Genomic DNA, 18,945 nt, shown 5'->3' on the forward strand with positions numbered 1-18,945 from the left:
TCTGCACTGATATGATAATTTAGTGTTACTACTTTTAATGAAGATGACTGTGTGTTGAGCTTCAGGATGCGATAGCGCACTTTCGGTTTCATTTGCGGCAGTTTGCGCGTCACTTGCTGAAGAGATACTCAACAACTCATCTGCAATGGGCCATATCTGTGGTGAATGCGGTGTGTGTTCCAGTAGCCCTGTCATATCTGGCTATCAAGGCATTTTTTTTTTTTTTTTTTACCATTTTGGGGGGAGTAAAATTTACATATGTGGTTTCAATAACCAGATGCATTTACACTATACATATACAGTTTCGTCTGGAATGCATCTCAAACCACCTCATGAAGTGGTTTGAGTGATCTCAAAAGCATTTCGGAGGGCATTTACACCTAATATTTTCACGATCGGATAGCTATTCGATCAGAGAATATGAATGAAGTGACCAGGTGTAAACAGGCCCTATGTGAGTTTGTTGATTTTGGAATGACTGTTAGTGTGTGATCCTCAGTCGTTTAGTATTTAGTCTCAGCCTCAAACGTCACACCCACGGACCGTTGGCTGAACATCTGATACATATGGCAAACAAAATTTTAAACACTTCAGGAGTCGTCATCTGATTGGTTGAATTCTACAGGATTTCCTGGAGACGTGTGTGTTGTGTTCTTTAACGGCCCGCCTGGAAACAAAGATGCCGTGATGCCAAACCCCCTCATGGAAAAGGAAAGCCGTTGCGTTTACAACATGTGATAATGAGCGCTTATAAGGATCAACTAAATGCTTGATTTTCAAAAGTATGTGAAGTCCACAAAATAAGAGTTTTACACGCTGGTCTGTTATTGTAGGGACACCGACGTTACATTTTCACTCCCCTAAACATGACGCGGAACAAAATGAACTGTGATTTGTTGCTTTACATGTCAGTTAGACGGCCTCTGGGCGGTCCATGACCAATGAAATCTGCTATAGAGTCCAGACTTTTGCTGTCAGTCTGAAGGTCTGACTAGACTATTTAGTGTATGGTACCCATTTTTCTCTGTAACCATTTACAAATTCAGCAAGTGTATGATGTCTAATCTGTTCTGATTTTAAAAAGTTGTGTAGTGTATTCCTGACTTAAAGCAGAACTAAGTAACTTTTTTACCTTCATAAATAGTTTTCTAAGTCCTTACGATGGTTAATTGACTTGTAGTGGTGTGTTTGAGTTGTGCACTAACCCCCTCTGGCACGTCTACGCCAGAAAACAGCACTTGCAAGTTGAGCTGCGCCGACCCGACACAATCGCGCCTCATGTTCACGTTCACGCGAGAGTGACAAAATGCTTTACGGTAATTCAAAAACAATGTATATATTATGACTTTATAAGACAATTTCGAAAATTACCCACCTCCATCGAGATTTTTTTGTACTGTATATGCAAAACTACTGCGCTGGTGAGCGTTGTAGTCGTTGTAGTCCAGAGCTGCGCTTGGAGTTTTTACGACAGTGTGATTCACTGAAGGAACCTGTAGGGGGAGCTTCGCAAATCTTACTGAGTTCCGCTTTAAAAGGGATTGTTCACCCATAAATACTCACCCTAATGTTGTTCCAAACTTTTTCTTTCTTCTGCAGAACTCAAAAGATATTTTGAAGAATGTTTCTAGTGTTTTTGTTCATACAACAAAAAGACAATAGGTTCCAAAACAGCATTGGACCCCATTGACTTTCATTGTGCGGAAACAAAAAAGCAAGACATTTTTCAAAATATTCTTTTTTGTGTTACTGCAGAAAAAAGAAAGTCATACAGGTTTGGAATGTCATGAAAGTGAGTAAACGATAACATTTTTCATTTTTGGATGAACTATCTCTTTAACTTAAGAAATTAATTTGGCAATATTCCTAACATGAACACAACATGAAATTAAAATCGACCCTATTAATCCACATTATTGTTCATAATTCATCAGATGCATGTTGTTTTTGTAATCTTATCAAAAAAATCATCAACTTTTTCCAACCCCTCCCTTTAACTTAAGAAATTTAATTGGCAATATCTGTAACATGAACACAACATGAAATGACAATTGACCCTATTAATCCACATTATTGTTCATGATTCATCAGCTTCATGTTGTTTTTGTAATCTTATCGAAAAAATTATCAACTTTTCTAACCTCTCCCTTCCAACCACCTGCCATAAAGATATCGTTTTTTACAATCCAATTAAAACCCATTGAGAAAAAAATCAAGTCATATCCGACATTTTATTTCTCCGAAATACACTACACCACACACTTCATGTACACAGCTATGGTGCTCTTTGCATCTCAGTGCCCAAGAAACAAACATTACTCTTTCTTTATGATCTTATATTCTTTGTCATTTATAGGCCTCTATGCCAAACGCACAACAGCAACACCAACAGCACGAGTGTGAACCATTTGCTATGATTAATAGGTTTTGTCTAGAGAATAGCATAAAATACATGGCACACTATTTCACTTTCATCAATACAACTGATTAAATATGCGTCATACTGTCATACAACTGACTTTATGTCCCTCGTGAATAAATGCCATGATTGCCATGTAAGAAGTTATCTAGATTAGGTTAAGATACGGACTATTCACTAGTGTTTTACTGATTAAACATGTAGGCAAAGTAGCAACTTAGCTTGAATAGCACAGCCTAGAACATTTCAAATATTGACAGATAATCTTATCAACTCAGAATCAACTAAACCTCTTTGTCACGATTAAGAGTTTCAAAGAATTAACAACAATTTTGAAACAAAGTGGCTTTATCTTAATCCTAATTTAAGTGCATAATGATTTGCACTCAATGGATCTCAGATCCCAGTCATTCTTTGCCTTGTTTTGGGACAATTAATGGAATAAAAAGTCATTTTTATGTACAAAGACACATTTATTCCTGTATTTCTTTATAATATGCTGCATAATGATGTACTAGCCAACACATCTAGACTAGTTAATCATAATGAGTAGAATCAAAACAACAAAAGACCAAACTAGTACAAACACACACACTACACGTTGATAACCTGTTTTCAAATGCCCATGGACCTATTGGTCAGAGATCACTAATCCCAGAGAGATGAGCGTACGGGTGAACAGAGGTTTTACGGTCACCCCCTAATGAAGCCTAATCCCCCAAAGGTTAAAGGTCACTATGTATCCACTTTCCTGGGCATAAGAAGGGTCTTTCTTTTGTGGATGTTAAACCTCCTTTTATTCATGCCCTCAGAGCATAATGAGAGTCCAGTCACAGTGAGAGAAGCGCCGGGGTAATTAGGCGTAGAAGCAGATAGGGTGTCTTTAAACATTATTGGAATTGATGTGGATTATTTCAAATTGTGTCGGAAAGATTATTCCACATAAAGGTTTCTATACTGACAAAGGAATGATAAAAGCTTGTGTTGACACGTTAGCTGCTTTACACAATATATTTCTTTTAATATTCTGAGGGCGCCAAAATGCCGTTCGACCAGTTGGTTCACATGGGCGTCACACGGTCACGTGCACGCCACACACTGATTTCTTTGAAAAACAGCTCCATGTTTCAAAGTGAGCCGGGAGTAGAGTGCCGTTCATGCTGCATATAAAGAAAAAGATGAATCGTAAATCACAAGACCTTCCAAGAATCTCCCAGGAACTTCCATTGTTGAAGGAGCAACCGGGCCCCTCTCCCTTCAGCATGAGGCCTTTCCTCGGGCTGTTTCCTTCGCCGTGGGGGGCTTCACCCCTGAGCTCCTGTAGGTGTGCATGTCTGTCATTTCAAGAATGTCCTGCAGCACATGTATGTACACATGCAGAGAGGTTAGGGCACATATAAAATCTGGTTTGAAGCATAAATCTGGAAAAAAGTGAAGTTTGTGAAGTTAAAAGCAGAAAGTTATAAAACAGGAAAACTACTATTTGCCAGTGGGGTAAAAACAAACAAAAAAACTTATCATAAATTAAAACTTATTTATTATTAATTCAATTAAGTTTTCTTATTTATTTGTGTTTATATATAGAATAATTTATAGATTACAGTATAATTTTAATTTCAAAATATATGACAGATTTAATAATAATATAGTATATAATATATAACATACATACACACACCAACAAACACACACACACACACACACACACATATATATATATATATATATATATATATATATATATATATATATATATATATATATATATATATATATATATATAAATTTAGTCATTACTAGTTAATTACTTAATATTACTTCTTAGTTATATTTTAAATATATTTATAATGTTCAAAATATAAAGATACATTTGGTATTTATTTAAAATATATTTTAAGATTAGAAAGGTATTTTTCGCTCCTGTAAGTACATTTTATAATATATTTTATCATTTGAAGGTTTGAACAAAATATATTCAAAAATATATTTCCTCAAGTAAGATTTTCATGGATTTTACTGAAAAATAAGAGAAAACAGTAGAAGTATATAAATATAATGCTCGTATGCTATAGTTATTCAAATAGATCGGCAAAAAAGTGGTAAAGCCTTCACTAACTTTAGTCGCCCACAGGCTTAAATAGTTCATTAATGGTTTATTGTCCAAATTACTGCGACAACATTCTTTCCTTTCATTCCTCTGTGTGAAGCTCATTTGTGGGTAAAACAGGCTAAGAAGCAGAATGAGAGCTGAAAACGAACAAAAGAGATTTATTTTTTAATATCAGATTTCAGAATTAGGAATTTAAAAAGAGGAAGTAACCAAGAAACATACAGCAAAGAGAAGAAAAGAGAAGTAAAGAGAAGGTGTGATGGGGGGATTCTAGTTGTGGCGCGTTTTCATGTAGTAAAAAAATGCAAATCATCATGTTTTTCTGTTCAATAACATGGGAAATTGTTACGGTACACGTGTGTTTGTGTGAGTGCAAGAGTTGCACATGATTTTAGTGCTTTGCATCATTCTGTTGACACACACACACACCCAGTATATTTGTTCAAAGGTTGGTCTTTCTTTAATGGAGGCAATTTCCACATTCGTACATAGTGTGAATATCTTGGTTCATTTTTCATGTTGAAAAGGAAGGTCAAACAGAGTGCATGGATATTGCCTGGTGAAAGTAGTTCATGCATACAGAAAATACTGCATTTAGTACATACAGAAAAAACAATACAAGTCGTATGCTGAACACAGCCATAGACCATAGACAAAAAAAAAGCTATTCTTTGTTTAGTTCATCCATCAGGGTGTGTGTTCTCTGGCCGTCTCTGCCTAGCTAATAGCTCATGACAGCCTGAGGTCTCGCCCTGTCAGCCCTACCTGCAGGGGTCTGGCCCAACGCCTCTTCAGGGTAATTGTTCTGCCCCTTCCAACCCCCTTCTCAAGCTTTAATCCCTTCCCCCAAGAATGCAACGGAGGGTCAAGGTGTATGAGGGGAGAAGGAGGAAAAGAGAAAGCGTGTGAAAGAATGCAAGAGCAGTTGCTGTTTGAAACTAATTATAACTGCATGTCAGCGCTGTCAGTGTAATCTCAGTTCTGCACGCCACCTCGGAGACATATCTACACTTCGTCAAGACACCAACTGAAGAACTGTGAGAATGTTACATAATGCTAGTGCAGAGCATAGGTAAAACTTGCACAAAAAAATCATATGCAAGCTAAGGGTATGTTTGCACAAGAATGCTGAACTAAAAACAGAAATGTTTTTCCTTTGCATTTTTCACGTACAGATGACAACATTTATCAAAACGATCCCCGTTCACATGGATCCGCGAAAACTATGTATTTTGCATGCCAGGCCTGTAGTTGGCGATGTTACTTTTGTAACGAAACACTAAGCACCTATAGATCGAACACTTAATACAAACGCGCATGATGTCACCGTTTTCACAAATTTGCGTTTTTTGAAGTTTACACGGAAATATAACGGTATTGTTTTCAAAAACTAAAAGTATGAATTTTCAGGCCCCCAAAACGTTTTTTTTTTTTGTGTAAATGAACAGCCAAAACACATAAAAAGTGTTTTGTTTTTAGAAATAAATGATAAATGCCCCTAAATAGGACAGTTCACATATAAAGCTGATGCTTCTATATATACTGGATTGGAGCTGTTTTCATAAAAGCATTAAACTTTCCTCACAAAATTTGCTATAATGCCTTTAGGCTATTATTTACAGTTTATATTAAATAAGGTAAACTATATTTGTTATAAGGGTAGATTTTAGTTTTAGATTATTTTTAAGTCAATAATTATAATGCCAATTTTAATATGTAAAGAACAAAAAACAAAAATCGAATCAAAAAAGCCCACCCACATCTCTATATTCTGGTCACTATATATGTCTCGGGTTTCCTTTTTCATGTAAGTCAATGTTTAATCTTAGGATTTTAACCAACCAGATTGCTTTTTTTTAAGCAAATGTAATAAAAGTGAAATATGAGTTAAGTGATTAAATTGTTATTAATAAAAACAAAATAGGAATAATACATAATTAAAAATAAATGAATAAAAAATATTAATAAATAATTACAAAAAAATATTAGAAAAAGAAAAATTAATAAAAGAAATGTACAAACAGCATAGAAAGCACACTGAGTTGGAGTCAGTGAGTTCCCCAGTGTTGTTTTTGCTGGTCAGCTATGGCACCTGTTAAACATTGGCTAAGAAGGAGACATTCTGTGAGGCTTTTCCTAGAAACTCAACTCTCCCCAGTTAAGCTGAAGAGGCAACCTTCTGTACATATGTGTCCATGTGGAAACTGAAGGGACTGAAAACAGGGGGCGGAGAAAAGCCCTTCATTCCAGCCTACCAGACGGGAGGGTGTGATCCCAGACACGTGGACCACAGTCCAGGAAAATTCATAGAAGTACAGAGACATACTGTACATACTGTACGTGAAGACACACATGGAAAATAACAACTACTCAGAGGCAGGAGGGACCACGGAGTCCTCATAATACAGAGAATCAGAACTGTGTGCCTAGACCATATAGACTGAATATGATTAAATCTTACTTATACAGCACACTTAAAAGGAATAGATCATTCTAAAGTAAACAATTCTGTCATAGTTTACTCACCGTGCTGTAATATGACTTTATTTCCTATGCAGGACACAAAAGCAGTAGCTTTTTCAGAATTTCAGAGGTTCTCCATACTGTGAAAGTGGAGCTGTCACTGTCAGGAGCTTAAAAAAAGGACATAAAAGCACCATTAAATTCCAACTTGCATGCTTTATTTTATTTTGCTGTAACTATGCATACCTCTCATTAGGAAACTCTGTAATGAAGCCCTTATGTGACATTTTTAATTACCTCAAGGAAAAACTGCTTACACAAGAAGCTCTGCCCTTGTTTCGCTGTAATTTCAGCTTTCTCCAGCATGTGTGGTCTGTGACTAGCCAACAAGTCTGAAGTGGAAGCCTGAGAAAAGCTCTGTGAAATCTGGGTGACCAAAAAGGCAGTTTAGATGAAAATAGTAACATCTCCTAACCATTCTATCACTATTACTTGGCAATCATAAATTTATGGTTATGAAGAACATAAAACCATTTACTTCAGTAAGCCATTGCCATGCAGGTCTGTACATAGTTTTATGCAAAACTCGCATAATTCATGTTTTGTGTTTGTTTAACACACATAACAGCAGTATAAAGAATTGAATTTTTAGATTTTCTGTGAAAATGTGAGTGGTGTTTGCCTGTGCAAAACTTACAGTTATGATGCCAGGCTGTTGCTAAAGTTGTTCTGTGCGGTTACTCTGGGTGGTTGCCAGGGTGTTGCTAGGGTGTTCTACCTGGCTGCTTATCAAGACAAAAGATGTCTGAATTTAGCTGAATTTATTAAAATAACCCCATTCATAAGTATGTGAACCATTGATTCTCAGTACTGTGTGTGGTTACCTGATGATCTACGACTGTTTTTATGTTTTTGTGATGGTTGTTCACGAGTCTCTTGTTTGTCCTGAGCAGTTAAACTGAGCTCTGTTCTTCAGAAAAATCCTCCAGCTCCTGCAGATTCATCAGTTTTCAAGCATTTTTGCATATTTGAACCCTTTCCAGCAGTGGCTGAATGATTTTGAGATTCGTCTTTTCACACTGAGGACAACTGAGGGACTCAAACACTACTGAACTATTGAAAAAGGTTCAAACATTCACTGATGCTCCAGAAGGAAACACGACGCATTAAGAGCGAGGGGTGAAAACTTTTTAATTCAAATATCAAGGTAAATTGTGCTTAATTTTTCTGCCGGGAAGCATGCAAGTATCTTCTGTTGGTTCCGAAGGGCAGTACTAAATGAAAAACAATGATATTTAAACAAAATAAGAAAAATTGTGACATCTTCATCCTGTTCAAAAGTTTTCACACCCCGACTCTTAATGCATCGTGTTTCCTTCTGGAGCATCAGTGAATGTTTGAACCTTTTTTAATAGTTGAGTTTGAGTCCATCAATTGTCCTCAGTATGAAAACACAGATCTCAAAATCCTACAGTCACTGCTGGAAAGGGTTCAAATATGCAAAAATGCTTGAAAACTGATGAATCTGCAGGAGCTGGAGGATTTTTCTGAAGAACAGAGCTCAGTTTAACTGCTCAGGACAAACAAGAGACTCATGAACAACCATCACAAAACATAAAAACAGTCGTGGATCATCAAGTAACCACACACAGTATTGAGATTCAATGCTTCACATACTTATGAATGGGGTTATTTTAATAAATTCAGCTATTGTTTTGTCTTGTGAACTAAATGCAAACATCTTTTATGTAAAATATCTTACTCAGGACAGTTCTAAACAAAAAATAACATGCATTTTTTATTATCCCTCTTATTTTATTCAAATAATTCTCATTTTCACAGATTCTACAAGGGGTTCACATACTTTACCATGCCATTGTATGAATTGGAACTTTTTTTCATCGCAAGTCTATCATATTTGTTTGGTCGTTTTATTGCACACTGTGGGACTAGTTAATGCTTAGCCAAATATTACTTAGGACTTAGCGTGAGTTAAGGAGAGGGGGATGAGAAAGAAAATACATGACACCCCTGTGAAAAGGTTCGCTTTCATTATATCAGAAATGAGCTCTAAATTTGACCTGGGCCTCATGGGTGGGTGTTTTTGAGCCCAAAACTTCCATTTCTGTCATGTATGTCAGATGATGAGTCTTGTTTTTGCAAGGGGGGCACCCCCTTATACGTGTGTTGGTGTCTGACAGCTCATCTCTACCTTCAGCATGATCTGTCCGATACAACGAGTGCAGAAGCACAGGAATCATAAGACACCACAACATGATTAATGAGCTCATTGAAAGTCTCAGAGCTTCATAGATCATTCATATTCATACCAGTTTTACTGGTGGTGGTTGATAATTTTAGTTGAATGTTCTTGTCATGCACAATCAACTGTGAAGTCACAGCCAGACTTGGTTAGATGATTGGACGGATGGTAGATCATAACACACTCAGCACACACACACACACACACACACACACACACAGGAACCCAAACTCTTTGAACTCTTCTGGTAAAAGGGTGGGAGCTTCAGTTGGTTGATTACTCATAATCTTCTGATTTCAACTAAACAGCCGCCAAGATATAAAACAGTGGGCCATTCTCATAATGTACCCTTTAACCCACCTGTTCTTGACCTCTTTGTGTTAAGACATCTGCGGATTAAACCAGAGATTTCACACTTGACACCTCAAGTCTATAAAAATTGCATCATTTGTTTTGTGTTGGAGCAACTTTATGTATTCGCAAGAGCTTGTCAACACTTTCAATGGACACATTTAAAAGGCAAAGGGTTTCAACCTATGAAACAAGTTAAAATCAATGTAAAAACAAATCAGTTTTATAGAGAGAAGATGAAAAAATAAAGGCCCGTTCACACCAAGAACGATAACTATATTAGCATTCACATTTACATTTAATCATTTAGCAGACGCTTTTCTCCAAAGTGACTTACAAATGAGAACAATAGAAGCAATCAAATCAACATGAGTGCAAAAGTATGCAAGCGCTCAAGTCCCAGTTATTCCAGCAAAGTGCACATAGAAAGCATTTAAATAAATAAATAGAGAGAGAACAGAAATAGAGAAGTAAGAGCTAATATTACTGGATCAAGTGGCGAAAAAGATGCTCGGATTGAGTTAGGCAGGTCAATCCACCAGCAGGTAACAGACAAGGAAAAGGTCCGTGAGAGTGATTTTGTGCCTCTTTGGGATGGCACCACAAGGCGCCATTCACTTGCAGAACGCAAGCTTCTGGAGGGCGCACAGGTGTGAACAGCAACCGTCGGATCATCTGGTTGGAATGAGAGGTAGAGTTGTGTGCCATCAACATAGGTGTGAGAGGAAAAATAATGTTCCTGAATGACAGATCTTAGTAATGACATGTAAATGGAGAAGAGAAGTGGTCCAAGCACTGAGCCCTGGGGTACCCCAGTAGCAAGATGATCTGACTAAGACACCTCACCCCTCCAACATAGCCTCAAGGACCTTACCTGAGAGGAAAGACTTGAACCTAAGGAGTACGGTTCCCGAGATGCCTTTTGTCATGAGGGTTGACAGGAGGATCTGGTTAACTGTGTCAAAAGCAGCAGACAGATCCAGCAGTGGACGATATTGTTCTGTTTATTCTAAGCGCACTGCAGTTTTGTCGTCTGCCACTATAAATGCTCGAGCTCTGAAAGCAGGATGGATTCTGATTAGCTGTCAGTGTTTTTATCGTTCATCAGCTGGAAAAAACGATTAAGAACAATTTTTAGAACTTTATCTTTATTGTTGTTGTTATTGTCCTTGGTGTGAAGGGGTCTTAAAGCTGCAAAAATGAAAGAAATGCAGTAGGTTAATAATGTATTGCAAAATCGTTCTTTTGCATATACAGCCCCGAAACGTATTTGGACACTTAAATAACATTAACACTTTGCTTGCACTATTTTTGTTATCTAAAGCAATAACATTCAGACATGTGCTTCATAAAGCGAAGAATGCGGAAGCGGAAAGTACGTTCAAGGCGATATTTTGTTTATAAAGCATAAACGGTTGTATTTTTTTTTTCGAAAATGACCGATCGCTTCGCTAGATAAGACCCTTATTACTCATCTGGTATCGTTTAAAGCCCTTGAAGCTGCACTGAAACTGTAATTTTGACCTTCAACCTGTTGGTAGCCATTGAAATCCACCGTAAGGAGAATAATCCTGGAATGTTTTCCTCAAAAACCTTCATTTCTTTTCGACTGACGAAAGAAAGACATGAACATCTTGGATGACATGGGGGTGAGTAAATTTATCAGGAAAAGTGTATTTAAAAGTGGACTAATCCTTTAAATGACCTCCACCGCTGTGCTAAATTATTGTACTAAGCTGAAAGACCACAAGTCACATTTTATTGAATATTTTCATGATTACTATTTTTTTAAACGTTCATGCATGAAATTGCCATATACTACAGGTTTTTGTGATTTTTATCTGCAGTTAAAATAAAACATATTTGTTTCTGCAACATTTTATCCCCACTCTGCATACATTTTTCCATGAAAATAAGTCCATGTATAGTATAAATATGAGATTTGACAAACTCAGAATTAATTTTGCCAATAAAATTAATGCTCTCATAATGATCAAATAAAACCATTCAAAAACATGCACTTCCTGTTGCCTTCTACATGATTTCTGTTGAAGCAGAATAAAGGTCCCCAAAGCAAATTATATGATGTAATTGTAAATTTTGGGGCCTATAAACACCGATTTTAACATCAGAGTGGAAATCATGCAAATGAGAAAGACGTGAAAGAAACACTAGTAAGCAACAGGAAACGTTCCTTTTTTTATGTTAAACCCAGATGGGTAGCTTCCCCCTGAGTTTCCTGTGAGTAAAGTGCTAGCGCAAGTGCTACAACAGAAAGTACGGGGTGAATACCTACATATGACATTCATGTGAAATTTCCCTAAATAACTCCATTGTGTGGCCCACGCTGACTTTTTGATGCGCTTCAAGTATTTCAGTGTGAAAAACCACAAATTTGAATCACTCTGAAAAGAACTCGAGACACACTTTACAAGAACATTACATAACAATCTAAATGATCAGGATTATGTTCATGCACTTTGTAGGTGGCCAGGTCTTTTTACTTTCTAAAAACAAAAAACAAAAAAACATCAAAAAGCATTTTAGCATCTTTAAATGTTCAGGAAGCACAGTTCGCATTTTTGGTTCAAATTACTACCGTTTTGCATAACACAATCTCCAGATAAATGGCTAAAGGTTTTGGTTTGTGCATGGCCTCCGGTTCCGTTACCTCTATGAGTGATGAGTGTTTCCACAGCGCATGCCTCTCAATAGGAGGATTTCCCCTTGTTGTTCAAAGCTGCACTCATGACTCACTCTCTTTCACTCGCTCTCTTTCTCATTCCATCCCTCTCTCTCTTCCTCTCCATCTGAGGGGGCTTTTCTTTGTTTTGCCTGTGGAGAAACGGGTAAAAGGGGGGGGGGGGCTTTCGAGAGTGATATGACTAACTGTAAAGGTGCAAAATATCTCACTCCAGGCAGGTGGTTATATGCACTTCAGTGGTCTTCAGTGGTGTTTTCAGCCCCCGCGCATCTTACTGCAAAGTATGATGATGTCTGAATCATGGGAGTTATTTAAAAAAAAAACTTCCAGATGCAGTACAGTAATGGGAATTGGGGGTGAAAATGTGCTTAATTGTCATGAAACTTGTAACTTGTAAAGTGAGTCTTAACATTTCTTTCTTACTTTTAATTATAATTTCTAAATGCATGGGATTCACCTGTATAAGCTTCTTTCCAGTGGGAAACAGACATTTGCACGATCACCGCTGGCATGTATTTCTCAATTTCTTCAGCTTGTTCCTACACCTGCAGAGATCACAAGAACATGATAAGCTCTTCAACATACAGGAATGTGACAAGATTCAGAAAAATTTGCCTACAGGGGATTATTTAGTGGAAATTTATTCAAATAAAGATGATTGCAAAATAAAGATAATGTATGTTTATGACTCAATCTGTTTTGCCTCAGGTCAGGCGCACCAGTATAGAAAAGACCTATCACATTTATATATATAGTTTAAAATATAAAGTAAAATTAATATATTTCCAAGTATCCATGAGGTACACATGTCACTGAATTAAAGGGACCAAGATCTCCTACTAAATACTGGGACAAAGTTCAGTAGTACATGATTACAGTACTCAGCAAAGCTTGGTTTACATTCCCTGGTGATTGATATGCATGTGTGTGTATGTGTGTTCGCTTGGTGGCTGACGTATTACCATGATTTCAAGGCCAGATGACTTTCTGTGAAGAGGACAAACAAGAGACTGAGTTCAAATGATTGCATGTGCGTGTGTGTATAGTTTTGAAGTGAATTGGAATACATCGTCTTTGTATGAATGCCAGCTTGATAAAAACGCAGAAATACAAAGATAGTAAGTCTTGGCTCTGCTTTATATCCACTCTGTTCCATTCTAGGGAATTCTTTCTGAGAAGTTGGATTTCTCTATATTCACCATGTGGCACACAGAACCCTATCATAGAGGTTAGTCAGAACGAGTCCTCATGTGACACAAGCACAGTCTCGATACATGCTTTAATTTGGTCAGACAGAATTGCTTGATATCTAGATAGTTCCTCGAATGCTGGGTACCAAATTTCAAGCCTGTCACAGGAAATTTGGTTTTCAGGTAATAAAAAACTCATTCATGTGCTGCATTTCTCTTACCCCACTGGCAAATTGTTTTTTTTTTTATGTTCCTTTTAAGCACAAGCCACATTAAATTTAGCAAGATTTATGCTTAATAATATTAATACATTTCCAATAAAATAAAGTTAATTCATAACATCTTATGCTACTTTGCTTTTCCTGTAAATGTACCTGTTTTAAAGGTGTTTAGAGTATTGATTAAAAAGTTTTTTTTTTCAGTGTGATTTCAAAAATGCAAATTTAAATGTCATTTTATGCAGTTTCAGAATGTCTGATTTCACAGCACGTTAAATTTGAATATTCAAAAATTCTTGTTTCTTCTGGCTTAGCATTCCCAGTTTGAATTCAAATTCAATTCAAATCACATTATTTTATACAAATCATAATCAAATCAACATATGCTGTTTGTAGTTTTAGAAAATTTAGCTCTATCAAACTTTCCCTGCTTTTTATACCTGAATAAAACTAAGACATAAAATAGTTATTTGGCTATTGGTTAACATATGTGATCTCAACGAAAAAAAGAGTCATTTTTGAGGCAGAGCGAGTTCTAAATAAAGATTATTTAGACAAATTAAAAAAATTGAAATAACATTCACCAATTAATCATTCACAATAAGAACAGGAATATGAACTATACAGGGGGCCGTTTTTATTTTATGTTGACTTCAGACTTGCCAGAGTTGAATGTGTGTGCTGTGTGTTTCTGTCACGTGTGTGAGCTGTCAGAGGGCACATGTGCATAGGAGATTTGTGGGAGAATGTCCTGTGACAGTAGCATGAAATGGGGTGAGTGACAGTGGACAGCTGAGGGACGTGAAACAAGACAAAAGGACAGTATATATGTGCCGGAGTGCGTGAGTGTGTAAGTGGAGAGAGTGTGTGCTTTTAAGCATCTGTGTATCTGTCTGTGTCTGCTGTGGGGCAAACCATTTCACATTCCTCAGACGCAGTTGTGTTTTGCGTGATTTATAGTTTGTCTGAACCGGTGGCGAGTAAAAGGCATAATTACAGAATGTTCTGTACAGGATTTTTACATATGGAAATACAAATGGTCACTTCTGCGGATGAAAACAGATCATTCACTTAATGACCGGCTGCAAAGGACATCTTATTTACACAACTTTATACTATAAAGCAGCTAAGCCACATTAACCCATTCCTCTTCACAAGCTTTATGTGCAAGGTTTGGCTGAAACACTCATCCTTAAAGGGATATTCACCCTAATGACTTTCCAAACTAATTCTGGAGAATGTCCACACTCTTAGAAGAAAAGTTTCTATATAGAACCTTAAAGAGTTCTGTCAGGCACTTCATTTATAGAACTTTTTAGGTGTTCTCATCATGGGATCATTTTATGCATTTAGTTTTAAATATACATGTATATATATTTTTTATTTTGGATCATTTTTGCATCCCACTTTATATTAGGTGGTGTATAGGTGCAAGTGTACTTTTTGTTTTAATACTGTATTGCAAAATTACTTTTGCTTTTTACTTTTGCTGCTATTAGAGGTGACGTACGGGTAAGGTTAGGGACAGGTTTGGTGGTATGGGTAGGTTTAAGGGTGGGTTAAGGTGTAAGGGATGGGTAAACAGTGTAATTATAGATGTAATTACAGAAATTAATTACAGATGTAATTACAGATGTAATTACATGCAGGTATTTTTTAAAATACAAGTACAATGTAAAAACATGTATGTATACAATAAGTGCATTGTATCAAATGACTAATTTAAATGTCAGTACATAGTAGTTAAGGTCAACTAATATAAAGTGGGACCACTTTATGAATTTACCAGCTCGTAAACATACTTTATCGCTAGAAAAAAAATTGAAATAACCTGTTACACATGAAAGTATCATGCAATCATATTAGACATTTAGAACCTTTCTGTCATAAAGCATTCTTTAAAATTGAGTCAAGAACCTTAGTGTTCTATATAGAACCCCATTGAATCTTTATTTCTAAGAGAGAGGCTGCTACTTTCCATCCAATGAAAGTAAATATGGACAGAAGCATCATAGTTAACTTTGGAGCTTTTTGGAGCTTTACATTTTCATTAAATGAGTGTTTAGGGTATTCTCCATTTATGTTCTACAGAAGAAATGAAGAAATAGCATCACATGAGTTTGTTTTCATGAGTTCAGCACTTAAAGCTTCATGCACCGTTACAAACTCAAAACAAATTCTTCTTCTTATCCGAGTCTAGATAATCAGTGTGGTCCTGAATCAGGGTTTACAAACAGTTTACAGTTTATCACTCGACTGCCAGCTGAGATACGTCAGGAATCTGAAGTTCACTGAACCCTCTTTGTGCAGTAATGAGGATCCATTAGCACGTAACTTGACACTGTTCCTGGATCAGAGGCAGCAGATGCTGATGTCTTTACATGGCTATTAGCAGGAGGCTTAATCTGCACTCTCAACATTAAATGAAATTAAGAAGAGCTGAAAACTGGAAAATTTGCAGAAAGGGAAAGCTTGTCTAAAAACAACATATGTTGTGTTTTAGATGTTGGGCCTCTCCAGGCTTCATAACTAGCTATCAAGTAGACTTCCTTGGCTGACCAACTTCACCAACTGGTGAACACAGCATGGCTATGATGGTCAAACAGCTAGACCAGCACCAATCCACCATGCAAAATCAATGTGTAGTCATTGATATGTCGAATAGAATATCGAGACCATAAAATATGAATTCAGTAGTGGACAGTAGTAATAGAAAATAGTTCCATCTAATTAACAAATTAAATTACAAAATAGGAGAAAATGAGCAGTTGTTGTCTTTAAGGACCTGATTTGACCCATATTAATTACTTTTGCTGACATAAGCTAATTTAATCAAAGTGTTCAAATATGTTAAATTATATATTTCAATAAAAACATTTGATTTAGATGCAACAAAAAAAAGCACATTTCAAGTTGCTTGATTAAACGTTTTTATAGTATATTAAAGAAACGATAAAACACTTGCAGTGTAGGAGTTGTAAACCCTCATTGTAAAACACTTAACCAATCACTCTCATTACCACCCCTAAATTTAAATATGAACTATGGCAATCAGTTCATTTCTTTCCACTGTTTCTAGCAGTTTTAGAATTGTTAAAAAAATCCCCATCTGTACACAGAAGAGCATTTGCCACTTTCTGAGTTTTGACCTCCCCCTGTTGGAGAAGTGTATACTTGAATATGTCACTCAGGGCTGGGGTCAGGAGGTGAGGTCACTCCTTAAAGAACAACTAAAGAGCAAAAAAAAATGGCCTCCTCCATTAAAAGACCAAAGGAAAGGAGACGAGAGCCAGACAGATGCACTATCTACTCATTTATAAAGAATAAAGTGCAGCCTTTATCTAGTGTACCTAAAAGACAATTCGTCTTTTACTTCTCAAACAAAGAGCTCAGATTGATGAAGCAGCCAGATTCCATGAATCAAAAGCCTTGAAGCTGATGGCATCTTTTCTTATCTTTTAAACCCCCTGAATCGGGTGTTCAGTGATATTCAAAGGTAAATGTTGTTATTGCCCAATGTTTTCCTCTCTGTTTACATGAGCATGATCAATACTCTTTTTATGAACAATAATGCATATTATAAACACACTTGAGGTAGGCTGTCAAATATTTGAGTGTTTAAAAGTGTGACATGTGCAGTACAGCTATACCAGTTGAACTTGGTTAGAGCTGCAGTCGATTTAAACTCATGGCTGGAGGATGAATCATCAGAACCACAAAGAAAGTTCTACATGCGGTTCATTCTTAGAATCCTTCTGAGCATTTCCCTTCAGAGAATTTGCATTGAGGTCAGACATCATTTCAACTTAAGTAATAAAACAAAGGATTTGATATTATTATACATATATAGGTGAAGCTTACATTAACATAAAAGAGTCAAGACAAATAAACTTAATATTTGTATAAAAAAAAAATATATATTTTGCATAAAGAAATAATATTTAAAGACCATTAAGATTATTTCTATGAGAGTTAAGCACATTTTCACCCAAATTATTTCACCCATTTTCTTGTAAACACTAATAAGTTAATAATTTACATCCATTTTTTAAGTTAACAAGCTCCACAGATAATTTCATTTAACTTTAAATGTTGGTTTTATTACACAAGCATGTTAATTGCACTAACTTGAAATTCTGAGTTAGCTAACTCATAAAATTTGATTCCTCCCCTTCCTGTGGTCCGTGTGTCCAGTCCATAAATACACAAGTGAAATTTATAGGGGACACGCGGAGAGAGTGTCTCAGTACACAGGGTTTGAAACACTGCCAACATGTGTCTAATATACCTGTCTCAAAATAACTTGGTGTGGTTCAGACGTCATCACTACAGAGGGCGGACATCAATGACACAGTGTCAACCTTTGTGAGCATGCATGGTTTGGCCAATTACACTGAACAACATTTACATCCCCAGATCTTAGTTTGTGTCACATTAAGTGTGGTGATGAACTGTCACCTTCTTCCCTGCGGAGAGAAGCTCCTGTCCAAACAAAATCCTATTACCGCAGCTCATCTGGACAAATGTTTGTCTGTGTCCCTTTCAGGTGTCATTTCTAGCATTGTTGACATAAACAAGAGAGAGGGAGAGTGATGGAGACAGAAGGGAAAGTCAAGCATGAGTGCTTCAGTACTGACCCTTTAATGAAGCAGCTCTGATCACCTTCACAGACGCTGTGAAGCTGTGAGCTGTAAGCGGAATGACACATTTTCCATACACATGCAAATCTCAACACCACGATGCCAGGATGTTGCTATTTGGTTGCTAAGAGCAGCGTCTCCAGCATAGGATGCAGGCACGCTAAACCTCATTCCCATCTGGGTCACGAAACCAAATGTAACCGGTTCTACTCGACCTGCTCCGAGCAGGATTCGAACTAGCCTCTCTGGCATGGGAGGCAGGCGCTCTAAACCTCATCCTCATCCAGATCACGGCACTAAATGTAACCAGTCCTACTCAACCCGCTCCATGCGGAATTCGAACCAGCATCTCCGTCATGGGAGGCAGGCGGCAAACCACATTCCCACCAGGGTCACGGCACTAAATGTAACCAGTCCTACTCAACCCACTCTGAGTGGAATTCGAACCGGCATCTCTGGCATGGGAGGCGGGTACACAAAACCTCATTCCCATCCGAGTCACGGCACCAGATGTAACCTGTCCTACTCAACCCGCTCCAAGCGGGATTCAAACCGGCGTGGGAGGTGGGCGCTCTAACAGGGACGAT

The 18,945-nt window shown here is 37.1% G+C and overlaps 1 long non-coding RNA gene across 4 annotated transcripts in view; it reads right to left on the bottom strand.

Annotated features, from left to right (window-relative positions):
- LOC125273576 overlaps positions 1-18,945 on the bottom strand; it is a 30,169-nt gene that overhangs the window by 6,487 nt on the left and 4,737 nt on the right. For 2 of the 4 annotated variants that reach the window (XR_007186098.1, XR_007186097.1), the window contains exons 2-7: positions 12,768-12,855; positions 12,278-12,584; positions 7,690-7,774; positions 7,290-7,418; positions 7,056-7,162; positions 3,619-3,772 (exon numbers count right to left, since the gene is read on the bottom strand). This is a non-coding gene — a long non-coding RNA (uncharacterized LOC125273576). Of the gene's footprint in view, positions 1-3,618; positions 3,773-7,055; positions 7,163-7,289; positions 7,419-7,689; positions 7,775-12,277; positions 12,585-12,767; positions 12,856-13,272; positions 13,300-18,945 lie in introns of those variants that run through there. The other 2 variants (XR_007186099.1, XR_007186100.1) reach the window with 2 other exon arrangements.

This window comes from Megalobrama amblycephala, linkage group LG8, assembly GCF_018812025.1.
Source record: "Megalobrama amblycephala isolate DHTTF-2021 linkage group LG8, ASM1881202v1, whole genome shotgun sequence".
In the NCBI taxonomy this organism is placed as follows: Eukaryota; Metazoa; Chordata; class Actinopteri; order Cypriniformes; family Xenocyprididae; genus Megalobrama; species Megalobrama amblycephala.